Genomic DNA, 14484 nt, shown 5'->3' with positions numbered 1-14484 from the left:
AACTGACTTAAGATGGCATGCCAATCCCTGGATCCCCCTTTACCCCCACACCTTACCCTGCAAGGTTAGCCACAAATAGTGCTTGTCCTGGTGCTTGCTTCTTCCTCCCCACTATCACCATAGCCTTATCCATAGGAGATGATCTGATCTTTTGGGTTATCTGTCCAATAGTGGCGATTATTGCAGAATTCAGATCAAATTAGGGCCCAAACTTGTGACTAACTTTATGCAAAGCTTCTAAGATGGCAGCCCAAACACTACAGTAAAGTAACTCCTCCATCACTTCTGGATCTGAAGACTACATTACTATAAACATTATGATCAGATGCCTAAACTGAAACAATTAAAATGTAATCAATTTAGTAATTCAATCAACAACAGCTGCGTTGCAGTTTAACAGCTTTCCAACTGCTCCTGTAGCACACACATCACCCTCTCCTCCGGTCCCGGCAACATCTTTAGCAGGGAAGACATGATTAGATGATGGGGTCAGGTGTGTGAGTCAGCCTCCCCTAACACCACTACCCTCCCCTGCAGCTCAGCCACAAACCACAGCCCACATAGGCCACAGTCACGTTGGAAGAGAAAAAGAATTCAGTTGATGGCTTTGCATTTGATTTTTCACTCTTTTTACAACACTTTGTGGTCATTTCTAGCTCCATTTAGTTTCCCTCAAAACTCCCCAAAAATATGCCGAAGCATATGGTTTTTTGGGGGGGTTTTCCAGCAGGAAACCACAGATACTAAAAGAGTATAGGCTGATTGGCTGTTGGTGACTGACATAAGGATATTTAGGATATTTAAGGATATTATTTGTACTGTATTGTGGCGGATTTTAATAGGTCTCAAAAAAGGGAGGGTGGGCAGCTCGCTTCCACGGGCTGCTACCCTCCCTTTATTTTGGGATGCGTTGCTATGGTCTTCCTTCCTCCTTCCTTCTCTCTCTTCTACGGATCATCCAGATCAGATTGCCATTAGTGGTCCAGACACCAGTGAAGATGAAGAGGACAACACTACTTGGGTGTCTTTTCATTTTCCTGTTCACTCAGTAAACGTGACTGTTACTCTAGAATTGCATATAAATGGTTTATGACCATTTAAACAATTTTCATATATTTATGTTACTACTTATAACAACATATGAACACTGTAAAATCTAATATTCTGTTTAATTAAAAATATTAAGTAGGCTGAACTCAGTTTTTATCAATTTGTTATTAGAACTCAATTTAAGTAAGTTACCAGTACTTTTTATGCAAAAACGCTGATCAACTCAATTTATTTGAGTTGTCTTAACTTAGAAAAACTAAGTTGGAAATTTTGCTTCTCAGTGCGGAAGGATGAAAGATGTGTTTTGAAAATGCCACGTCACTACCGTCCTCCTCCCTAGCACGGATCAGTCCGCATGTTCATGGTGCCAGCATTTCTTTCTGGAATATGTTGAGCAAACCTGGAGAAGCTTCAGCTCAAGATATTATTGTTGTCATTGCTGTGGATCTTTACCTGATACACTGACTTGGTGAGTAAATGTTTACTCTTATTCAAACTGATTTTGTGGCTTCTCTTAGTTTAGCACCAGGTTTATAATTTTGCTAGCTAGTTAGTGTTAGCCTAGCGTTGCTGCTGCCGCTAGGCTCATGTTACTTAAAAATTAACACCACAGCCTTAAAAACCATATATTACAATATGTCTTTGAAATTTTCTGTTGATTGTTTGAAATAAAAAAGTGAGATAAGAGCCCAGACAAAATTTTTCGGGAGGTGCAGCCGTTAGGGGTGGGGTAGGGGGGTATTTTCAATCCATAGCTAACTAACTAACTATATATATCATGTTTAACCTGAGTAGCAAAAGACCGCAGGGGGGTTGAAAACAGTATGCCAGGAGTTAGCTGTGCTCGCCGTCTCTATCGAACCTTGACCTCCCGGTCAGCGATCGCACTGGTGGATAACAGAGCTCTCCGAAAACATTGAAGCACTTTTGCAAATATGTGATATTTTGATAAATTAAGTAGATATTTGAGCATTACATAGCTACATTCAGGCCTAAAAATATCTTAGAAGTTTATTTTGTGACCCAGAAAGGGTAATCTGGGGAAAAGGAAGATCGCATTTGTCGGCCACAGTTGTCGGAGCCTGTGTATGCCTACTTGTGTGTACTTGTGGTCTCGTGGACTTGACCCTGTGCACGAGAAAATGCTAACTTCCTGGTTTGAGACCGGATGTGGGGTTGTACATTTCCGGTAGCTTTACTTTGCGGTCAATCGCTACTGGGAAGATATACTCTAAAATCATGTCCAAACCTCGAAAACGGAAAGATCGCGTTAAGTTACAAAGAGCAGAAGGTGGGAACACTCACCACTGTTGTGTCATAAAAAATCTAATGATCAATTTTGACGTTTAAAGAGTTTAGATCGATCAGGTGTTTACATCACTCAACACAAGCAGAACTGCATTACAAAATCAGAAGACACATCGTCCACATTCCGAAGCACATCTCTGTATAGTGACTGGTCTTATGATTTAAACAAATGTTCAGCATTCAAACTACAGGTGAACAATAGTCAAACCAGATGTTTCCCCGTTATGTCGATATCAGCTAGTCAAGTACTACACAGCATGTTAACAAACCGTGAAAAAAAGCCACACAAAAAATGAACGATTGCTGGTAAGGGTTTCTGTACATTAGTATTTACGAAGGGTATGTTGTGACTTACCTTCAAAATTACAGTGGTCCCTCGCTATAACGCGGTTCACCTTTCACCTCGCTGTTTCACGGATTTTTTAGTGCAGGTTTGCATGCTTTTTTTTAGGTCACATTGTTTTCTGCGTCCTGATCGCTGCAGACGATCTCCTCCGTGACGTCTCTCCTGTACAGTACAGAATCGCTGCATCGATGGCTAGCAGTGTGACTCTGAAGTGCAGTACTGTATGTCCACGATGTCCACAAAACGTTTTGCACCGTCAAAAAATAAAATTGGCTACTTGATTTCACCTATCGCTGGTTATTTTTAGAACATAACACCCGCGATAAACGAGGGACAGCTGAGAAATATAACATTTGAATCCCTTTTCTCTTTTGCTCTGAATGTAAACAAGGCGCGAATAGGACACCGGAAACAAAGCTCCCCACAGGAGTTTTCGCACCGGAAGTAGCATATGCTAACGTGCGCACAGTCACTTGTGATACGTCGGAGACCAAGTACTGTTCCAATTCAAAGTACACATGAAGCCGAGAACACGAAAAATTGGGATGTGTTTTTGCTCCTCCCGTTTTATCGAGCATGTATTGGTGGTGACTTGTGTGGACTTTGAGGAACTTGGTACAGCTAAATATCCCAGAATGCAATTCGTCCAAAAGTCAATGGCGGAGGAGCGCGGCTAAAAAACTTTTAAATATTACTTTTTCTGGATCACAAAATAAACTTTTAAGATATTTTCAGGCGAGAATGTAGCTGTGTAAAGTTCAAATATCTGCTCGATTTATCAAGACATCACATATTTGCAAAAATACTCCGACGTTTTCGTTTTCTATTTTTTTTTAATGCTTTGTCGCAGCTTTTGAACATCTGTGGCATCTATTAATGTCAAATCTAGCCTTTCTTTAACAACATAAGCAAACTGCTTTTATATTTAACCGAATTTTCTGTTTAATTACATTTTAAATAATAATAATAACAATAGTATTTGTTTTGTTAAAAAATGTGTTTAAAAACAAGTTTTGTTGTGAAAGCTATGATCCAGATTAGTGGCCTGTTAAATGGTTAAAGTCTAGGTTGGCTTTTTACTTGAGAATAAAGTGATATAGCTTGTCCTTCTAAAGAATTAAGTTAAATTCCACAGTTGAATCATAAGAAACATTATGTTACATATAAACCCTGCCATATGTTAGATCTGGTCATTTTGCTTATTAGAAACTTTATATATTGCAAGTTAACTTTTAACAAGCATGTAATGATTATATTTAAATCAGGTGGTCTTTTTTTAAACACATATCTCTTTAGGCCTAAACTGACAGTGCCAATACCACACATTCAGACACAGATGTAGATGGTGTTTTTAATACTATATGTGTTAGTCTAATTTGGTTGTGTGGGGTCTACATTGACCTTCTGTGTTGTAAGTTATAATGATTGCACAGCCATTAAGGATCAAATCAGCTTCTAAAAAATTTTCTGTTTTTTTCTCCCTCTGCTTGCTTCTTACTGTCTTTGAGGCCGATCGGGACCAGCACCCCTGCTGTTGGACAGAAAGACATCAACTCAGTGGTAAGTATTTTGGTTTTCCAATATATTAGCAATTGTCAGTGACATTTATATTAATCAGGCTGAACTTTAATCATACTTTAGATCAGCCTGTTTTACTTATTGTTTCATTTGTGCTTTGGTTTGGGGAAGTTGTTTCTTTACTGATCTTTTCCTGTCTTCTGTTATTAGACTTGAGATATGACTGCACTGTGCTGTTGCTGTTGACTCCAGTTAATTCTACAAGACATGCTGTGTAAGTAAACAAACAACAACAGTTTGGTCTGCATTTCTTGAAAGATCACATCCCCCAAACTTAGTTTAGAGGGTCTACACTGTATATAATGAAGTCTGCAAGTTTTCGAACAGTGAAATGTTTTTTTTGTCCAAATCATTTTGCAGATCACTAGAATGAAAGTTATTTGCTATGTTTCCATAGCCCTTTTTAAAATGATGCTTTCATGACATTATTGTGTGTTGGGTGGTGGTCAGGGCTATCCAGACTGACAAGTGGGACATTGAATGTCACCTCTCCGGTGGGGAGGGAGCCTGAGATTGTCTAAATTGGAGTCTGTTCTATACCAAATGCAGAAAAAAATGTTTTAAGAAAGCAATTAAGTTCGTGTTCCAAAAAATATGATTGTTTGCTTGCAGGACACCAGGAGAGATGAGTCCTCCGTCACAGATGGTGTGGTCAGTGAAGATGGTCGCCTGCAGGTTCAAGCTCATTGCATCTCCAACCCACATCATCTGCCACTGTACTTAAGGGAAGTTAAAGACTTTCTTCTGCATTTACATTTGGATCACCTCGATCCATGACAGTCATTCAGGCAGTAACGCCTGAACTGGAAACAAGCCATCCTTAAAATATTACAACATTCCAGCTCCTGTGTTGGAATGAAAAACAAATGTGTTGTTTAAATTAGAGACTGCACTTGTGACAGAACAATAAATATATTTCATTTTGATTATATAAGTAATGTAAGTACAAAATAAGTACAAAACAAACTTGTGGTAGACCTAAACTTATTTTCAGAACAATTAAATCTGAGACTTTGTTTCATTGTAAGATTATAAGTGATGGCAATATAATTGTTTGTTGTTCAGCAGAACAGTGTCCAGTATGTTGGCTGTTATACTTGTTTGCATTTGATAATAAAAGTTGGGCTGATTTTAACATCATTACAAAAAGTGTTGTTAATTATTTTTAATCATATTCAGGTTACCACAAATTGTTTTTTCATTTAGTTGAACTTGAAATGTTTGTCAGTAGGTAAACAATTGTTGCAGAAGGTGTTCTTTTAACACAAGTTACAGACCTGGTGGGAACACTTTAATGCAGTTGATGGCTTTGCATTTGATTTTTCACTCTTTTTACAACAGTAAGTCTTTAAAGGAGGCAGTATTTGATCATTTCTAGCTCCATTTATTATCCCTCAAAACTCTTCCAAAATATGCAGAAGCTCATGTTTTTTTTTCTTTAATATGACCAGCAGGATACTAAAACAGTGTTTTTATAGTTTACAAGAACAATCACTGAGGTACATACTGTCTCCCACACCTGTCACTTTGACCTTGCTGAGGTCCAGTGTGGGTGCCACGCCCACGTTGAAAGGACTCTTGGGAATGATCTCCACCGTAGGACACAGGAAATTCACAGGAAAGGGAAGCGATCCTATTTAATATGACGCATATGTAACCAACTATAAAGATCTAAAAGTGAATTACAGCACAATAACTACTTGGGCTAGTAATAAGACCCTGGCCAGAATCAGAAGAAACCAAATTTGTGAGGAGCCAAAGTGTTGAGCAGCAATAATGACTCAGACACAAGAATAACTTGAGTAGCCACTTTTGTATTGCTACAATGCATAAGAAATATTGTCCAATTTCTAAAGAAAGAGTATCAAATAAAAGAATGACCCTAATGATCAGAAATAACATGAACAGTGTGCACACTTAAACAATCAGTTTAAGTGTTGGGGTCTGTACAGAATATACATTTTATGTGTGTTATCTACAGCTACACCAAATGGATGCACACTGAGATTTAACATCCTACACTTGCAAAATGGAGTATATCGAACCATTGGCAGGATGTTGTCCACGATAATAGAGCAAGGTGGAGAAGCACCTGCACTTCTCTCTCCACATGTAGTAGAGTCCATTGTGTCAGGATACATTCTTCAAGTACACCTAATACCGGGTGATATAAGCGACCCTGAGTAAACAGAGAATCTGAAAAATGTGATTTACAATATTAACAAAAATATTTGACTGTTTAATATAATGCATTGACAAGTCTTCTTTATCACTCCTGAGAGAGAATCCCAGTTTGCTTGTTCTGTTTGACCAATCGGGGAGGACAAAGATCTGACAGCCAGTTGAGGTCCGGGACATCATAATGTCTAACTTGCGTTATGATTGTGATAGAGAAGCAGCCTTTTTTTTAATCAATATCTGAACGTATGAACAATAGACTGTCAAATCAATGAAAATACAAGTTAAAAACATTTCAACAAAATTTATTGTTAACACTGAAACACACAGTAGGCCTACATTAGATATAGGGCTGCAGTTTAAAATGAATTAGAGAAAATAAATAAAATGGCTAAATTGGTTTATATCTGATATAAACCAACTTCTTCTTACCTGAAATTCAGTTCACCTGACACTCGGACCGGCGGCCGCCTCGGGTCTCTGCTCCTCCTGCCTCCCCTTTCCCTCATCCACCTGCCAGCCTCCACCACTTGCTAATGTTACTGAATCTGTGGAAGCTCCGTGATAGCCACCACACGAAGTAACGAATAACGACCCTCTCTAAATCCCAGTAACGATTAACACGTTCCCGATTTTGGCATAATAACTAGTTACCGTGCTCGTTACCACATTAATAACGTAGTTACTGTAACGCGTTACTTAATAACGCGTTAGGCTACATATGAAACATTGTACTTGATTCCATATTTTTTCCCATGCTGTACATGTTTCTGTCTTTAAAATAATGCCACATGCTGTTTGTTTGATGTACTAGAAAAACGAAGGACAATAAATAATATTGAATACTGTAACTTATTACAGGTTTTTTTTCCAAGGCTACATCATCAATTTGGCAGTATAATTGTATTATACTGCTACACACAAACTGTGTGTCTGTTTATGTGACACACAGTTAAGAATAGAGTAAATAAATAAAAGAGGGAGGGCAGCTCGCTTCCACGGGCTACCTCCCTCCCTGCCTACCTACTTACTTGCCTCGGAGCATCTGCGCTTCTCTCCCTTGTTCCTCCGTCCCGGAAGGTGAATGTACAGAGTGAGACCAATGGCTTTTCCCAACAACGGCCGCCCCCCACCCCACATGGTCCGGGCCAGGGAGGTAGGGAAGCTACCCTGTAGCAGGGGGGACTTTCCTACCTCCCTGGTCCGGAGCATGTGGAGACTGTTCCCCTCCGTAGCGGGTAATTTGGCCTCTACAGAGTGAGGAGAGAAATGGACCGGAGCGACCCCTGGCTTTTTCGCTACAACGGACTCTCTCCCCGCTCCGTAGCGGCTGCTACGGATTTCATCCCTAGCCCGGAGCGACTGCGACTGCGCTTCTACGGGCACCTAGCAGGTGAATATACAGAGTGAGGGGATTTTTCCGCTGCAACGGACTCCCCACGAGCAGGTGAGCAGCATGGGACTCGAACCTGCGACCTCTGTATTTCGAGCCTGCCATATGGCCCACCACCCACCGCCATGCTACGTGGCGGGCCGAAGGAACCTTAGCAAATGTAGCTATTTAGAGTTTAAAAAACCACATTCTCTTCCTTGCTGTGCTTCAAGGCTTTGGAGCGTGATGTCACGTGAGGGGGCGTGGCCACGATTTTTGGTCGAGCCGCCATCTTAGTAGGCCAAACAAAGGGCTACAGGAGCGAAAGCACACGGAAACATCAGCTATTGTCGGTTGCAATGTTAGATCGCACGATCGGGAACGGAATAAGCTGGAAAATGGGCTCTCTTTTTATCGTTTCCCCTCCTGGAAGCAACGTGGGGGCGTCTCGTGTATCTGATATTACCAAACGAAGACGTCAGGCTTGGATAGCAGCGGTGAGACGAGCTGATATCGAGTCTCTGCCATCATTTTTGGGGGTATTTTAAAGTGCTTTATAAATAAAGTTGGATTGGAGTAGAATTAGATATAAGGAGAATATAATATAATAAGGAGATATTAAGGCTCTGTTAAGATTACTAAACAAGTCGTGATGACCTTCTTTCCTTTATTCAGTGCATCGTGCGTTGCCCACATCACCAAGCATCAGGAAACAGAGGGCTGCACTCAGGACAGTGAAAATGAGGAACAGGCAGAGGGACAGCAGATGTTTCCATATAATGTGGCAGAATTTAAAGAAATCTTTCATTCCAGATGTTGGTTAGGATATTGTTTTGATGCAGATTTGCAATTTGTATGTTTGTTTTTGTTGAAGATTTACATTTAATCATTATATTTTTTGAAAATCATTATATTTTTTGAAAATGATGCAGTGTGGGAAATTCTTTAAGGCTGACATGTTTCTGTTTCCTCATATCTCCATCTTGTCTACTTAGCCCTCTTTTTCTGGAGGAAGATGAAGCTCTTGAAGAGGCAATTCAGCGTAGCCTCCTAGAAGAGTCTGATAGACCGAGTGCAGTTCGTGATTCAAGGTAAGATTTGAAAATAACCTTTGATTATTAGATATTCAATAATCAAAGGTTGTAACTCTGTGCACTTGGGTCAGATGTAGTACAGTAGAAGACAATAATAAGATACAAAGCATCTCCTACTCAGTGCAAACATGTGTGGGGGGGGGGGGGGACGTGTTGATCAGTGCATGTGTGAGTTAAGGGTGGTTATGACTTTTGGGAAGAAACTGTTCTTTCGTCTGTCGGTCTTTGTGCTGATGCACCTGTCAGGTCAGCAGCAGGTTGGAGCTCAGTTTGTGCGTTCAAATGTGAGAAAAATCTGTTATGTTCTGTGTGTCTGAAACAGTTTTTAAAAAATTACAATTTTGACGATCTCAAGATATCAGTTGTGGTCTGTACAGAATATACATTTTATGTGTGTTATCTACAGCTACACCAAATGGATGCACACTGAGATTTAACATCCTACACTTGCAAAATGGAGTATATCGAACCATTGGCAGGATGTTGTCTACGATAATAGAGCAAGGTGGAGAAGCACCTGCACATCTCTCTCCACATGTAGTAGAGTCCATGGTGTCAGGAGACATTCTTCAAGTACACCTAACACCGGGTGATATAAGTGACCCTGAGTAAACAGAGAATCTGAAAAATGTGATTTACAATATTATAACAAGAATATTTGACTGTTTAATATAATGCATTGACAAGTCTTCTTTATCACTCCTGAGAGAGAATCCCAGTTTGCTTGTTCTGTTTGACCAATCGGGGAGGACAAAGATCTGACAGCCAGTTTCTTTGCTGGTGTTCTCAGGCCAAGCTGTTCTATTGGGAGCAACAGAAGAGTTAGGGAGGAGCTGATGGCGGTCAAATTTGGGGAATTTCTCCAGTGTGTCGAAAGTAAGCAGAAATTCACATATGTAGTATGTCCATGAGATAATCCAGGACATTGAAATAAAACCTAATTTGTCTTTTTATGTGACACACACACACACAAAACCCCCACAAAATGTTGTCATCACCCTCAGAGTCTAAGTCTAGATTCTCTGTGGGTCAATAATAGGTGAGATGAGCTGATCAGTTCAGCTGTAGCTAGACACTGGTTTACAGATTGTTGCAGCTTTAAACAAAGTCTCTAGTTAATAGCCAAATGTCCCATTAAAACCATTTTAGCAGCATGGTTCAGTCACATGTTGTTTGGTGAGTTTATATAAACTCTTCCTCACAGATTGATCATATGCTGAAAGACTAAATTCAGTGGTCGGGCTCAAGTCAGGCCCGAGGCCCTTTGCAGCATGTTCTACTCGCTCGCTCCGCTGTCCTGTCTCCTCTTCACTGCACTAACTACTAAAGAGCCAAACACCCAAAAATAATAATAAAGAAAAAAACTCTTCATAGTAGCTCAAAAACAATAAAAAGAGGGAGGCGCCATCTAGTGGCACTATTCTGCAATTGCACTCTGCAAGATATCTGCCTCTCTTATATATCATGTGGCCTGAGAATGCCTCGGGATCATCTAGGAGGAGCTGAGAAGCACTGATGGGGAGAAGGATGTGTGGGATAGCCTGCTTAGTCTGCCTCCAGCACAACCAAACTGTGTGTAAGAGGAAGATGATGGATGTTTAGAAGTTATTACGTAGATGTTTAGATAAGATGTCCACTAAACCAGACTCCAGATGTTCGGATTAGCCATTTCTACTCTTGCACAGCAACAGCCAAAACATTTCAAAACATTTCTGTGATAATTTTGTCAGACCAGTCAGACCATGAACAGGACCTGAATCGAAGAAGAGTCTATAATTAAAGGGATATACGCAGAGTAGGTGTTGGTTTTGTCATAACCCGTGCCATCCACATTTAGGGCGATTTTCTCTCCTTTACTACGACAGTAGTTTGGACTCACTGTGTCCATGGATATTTCCAGCTCCACCTGTATAAGGAGCCGTACATGATATAAATGATAAGCAAATACAAAGACCAGACTCTGGCTTTGTCCAAACTTTCAGCTGCACATTTCAACATTTCTTAAAACTTATAATACAAAAAATATATCAATTAACTTGAGAAATTGGTGGTATCCAATACTTTAATATTTTCTCCTATTCACACATCTCCCCTGAAACTGAAACACATTTTCAACAAAACACAAAATACATCAACATCAGGTTTCTGGTTACACTTTGCTGCTTGGGTTTGATCTTAGCAACCAAGTGGGTGACAGATTTATGACTGTCAAACTGTGTTATGTTTGGCATTTTTCACAGATTCAACTAAAGAAATGAGAACAAATAAATATGTTAAATATGTTAAATTTGTTCAAAAAAGAAAAAAGATTTCTGAACATGGTCAGGTAGAAGGACTGGACTCTGAAATGAGTGAAAAGGCAGCCGGTGTCCAAATTCAATACTGCTGCAGTACGTCATTACATTTTTGTGGAGTTCTTATTTTACATTATAAAGTGCTTAGAGCCAACTGTTGTTGGGGTTTGGTGCTATATACTATATAAATGAACCCGAATTGAACTAAAATATCAAGATTCAGTCTTTCCACAGTTTCAGATAAACTGTTTTGTGCAATCAATGACTTTGCACCAAATAAATAATATTCCATCCATCCTCTTCCACTTATCCAACTCATTTTCTCTGCTTTGTCTAACCTCTGCAGAGCCTCTGTCAAGAAAAACATATCTAAGCATAGAAGATGTAAGATATACACTTCATAACACGGCACTGGACAAACCTTGGCTCAGTTGATTTCCTCTGTGCAGTGCAAAAAAGCATCAGTCAGCAGGTCAAGGTGGTGAGATGAACTCGTGCCGTTTGTGACTCTGGTAGTTCTTCTGAGGAAACACCACCGTCTCTCCACACCGTGACCATCTATGAGCACAAACTGCTGCTCTGCCAGCATGTAGAAAATCACATATCACACAGACACAGGTGAAAAATATGACAGCTATGAAACATTAGAGCTCAAGTTTGGATCATTTAGATCTAAACAGATCAAACTGACTTTTCATTTCAGCAATCCAGTGAACAGACAGGCAATGATACCATACAGACTCTCAGAGTTACAAGAGAAAATTATGCTGTGATTGTGCATTTTAACTTAGTCAAAAAATACCTTTGTAATTGTTTAACTTAAAGAAATGATGCAAGTTAAGATGCAAATAAGATATTCAATAATCAAAGGTTGCTTTCAAATCTTACCTTGAATCATGAACTGCACTCGGTCTGTCAGACTCTTCTAGGAGGCTACGCTGAATTGCCTCTTCAAGAGCTTCATCTTCCTCCAGAAAAAGAGGGCTAAGTAGACAAGATGGAGATATGAGGAAACAGAAAACATGTCAGCCTTGAAGAATTTCCCATACTGCATCATTTTCAAAAAAATATGATTAAATGTAAATCTTAAAGTTGCAGTGATTCAACAAAAACAAACATACAAATTGCAAATCTGCATCAAATCAATATCCTAACCAACATCTGGAATGAAGGATTTCTTTAAATTCTGCCACATTGTATGGAAACATCTGCTGTTCCTCTGCCTGTTCCTCATTTTCACTGTCCTGAGTGCAGCCCTCTGTTTCCTAAGGCTTGGCCTCACTTTCACCTGGTGATGTGGGCAACGCACGATGCACTGAATAAAGGAAAGAAGGTCAGCACAACTTGTTTCATAATCTTAACAGAGCCTTAATATCTCCTTATATTAATTCTAGTGAAAGTTGGCCACATATTCCTGCTTGGCCGTAATCACCTCTTATGGTCGGTAAACATTTAAGTCAGACACGTTAATGATGCCCTCGTCAAACAAACGGAACAAACAAACCCCCCAGGAATTATGTTCATACTCAGCAGTCACAAAGTCTAACTGGTCATTGAGCTTACAACCTCAATAAGTTTTCATTCAGCGTACTCTCCATTTTCATTTTTCAGACATACCTGATCTTCTCCAGCAGACTGGACTTTCAAAGTCACCATCAGAAAGCTCCTCTGGTTCCTCCTGAGGGAAAAAAAAGCATGTTCTACATCAAATCTAATCCAGTTGCACCAAATCCCTGGTAACACAGAGCCACATGGCTGCACTAAAAACTGTTTACACCTGATAAAAGTGCAATATTATTTATGAAAAATAAGTTAAAGGAACAGACTCACTTTTTAGACAATAAATGCTGCCCAAAAATATCTCTGCATAATCAAATGTTTACCTGTCGCAGGTTTGTGTATCCCTGCCATTATTAAAGTCAGGTGGTGGAACAAATCGAGGCCTGTCTAATCTCTAAAGGGAGATCTTTCCACAGTTTCGGAGCTGCTCCAGCACAAGCACCATGTCCTCCCAGTATGGAGAAGGCATGGAACGGCTCATGAATTGTAAGACCTATTAAAATCTGCCACAATACAGTACAAATAAACAGACTTTATCCTTAAAGTCCTTATCCTTATGTCAACTAATATAATTCAAATCAGTCACCAACAGCCAATCAGAGCCTATGGCAGGCCGCATTCAGCCTGTCAGCTAGGAGGTGATGTGAAGGCGTGGGTTTTTTTCCCCATCTCAACCATGGGAGTGAAGGCAGCTGTAAATATTACTGAATTACTGTTTACATGAGCAGAGAAATATGTGAGTACTTGAATCTTTAGTTCTCATATTTGATGCACTTGATGATTAAGTGTTGTACAACTGAAAGAAAAACAAACTTTGAGATTTGACAAGATTTAAGATGTATACATGAGGTTGATGCAATATTTTGATTTGACATTTAAACTGCGTCTGAAAATAGACTGAATCTGATCATTAGGGTCATTCTTTTATTTTTATTTGATACTCTTTCTTTAGAAATTGGACAATATTTCTTATGCTTTGTAGCAATACAAGAGTGGCTACTCAAGTTATTCTTGTGTCTGAGTCATTATTGCTGCTCAACACTTTGGCTCCTCACAAATTTGGTTTCTTCTGATTCTGGCCAGGGTCTTATTACTAGCCCAAGTAGTTATTGTGCTGTAATTCACTTTTAGATCTTTATAGTTGGTTACATATGCGTCATATTAAATAGGATCGCTTCCCTTTCCTGTGAATTTCCTGTGTCCTACAGTGGAGATCATTCCCAAGAGCCCTTTCAACGTGGGCGTGGCACCCACACTGGACCTCAGCAAGGTCAAAGCGACAGGTGTGGGAGACAGTATGTACCTCAGTGATTGTTCTTGTAAACTATAAAAACACTATTTTAGTATCCTGCTGGTCATACTAAAGAAAAAAAAAAAACCATGAGCTTCTGCATATTTTGGAAGAGTTTTGAGGGATAATAAATGGAGCTAGAAATGACCAAAAACTGCCTCCTTTAAAGACTTACTGTTGTAAAAAGAGTGAAAAATCAAATGCAAAGCCATCAACTGCATTAAAGTGTTCCCACCAGGTCTGTAACTTGTGTTAAAAGAGCACCTTCTGCAACAAATGTGCATTTTCTGTATTTTCAAATAAATGAACCATACATATTAAAGATTTGGATTTGGTACCTGGAAGAAATCCATATACAGCAATGCCTGTTCCACATTTCACAAAAAACTACAGCAATAATGACAAAAGGCATC

This window comes from Pelmatolapia mariae, linkage group LG8, assembly GCF_036321145.2.
Source record: "Pelmatolapia mariae isolate MD_Pm_ZW linkage group LG8, Pm_UMD_F_2, whole genome shotgun sequence".
Lineage (NCBI taxonomy): Eukaryota > Metazoa > Chordata > Actinopteri > Cichliformes > Cichlidae > Pelmatolapia > Pelmatolapia mariae.
Note: the sequence above shows the minus strand (reverse complement) of the source record.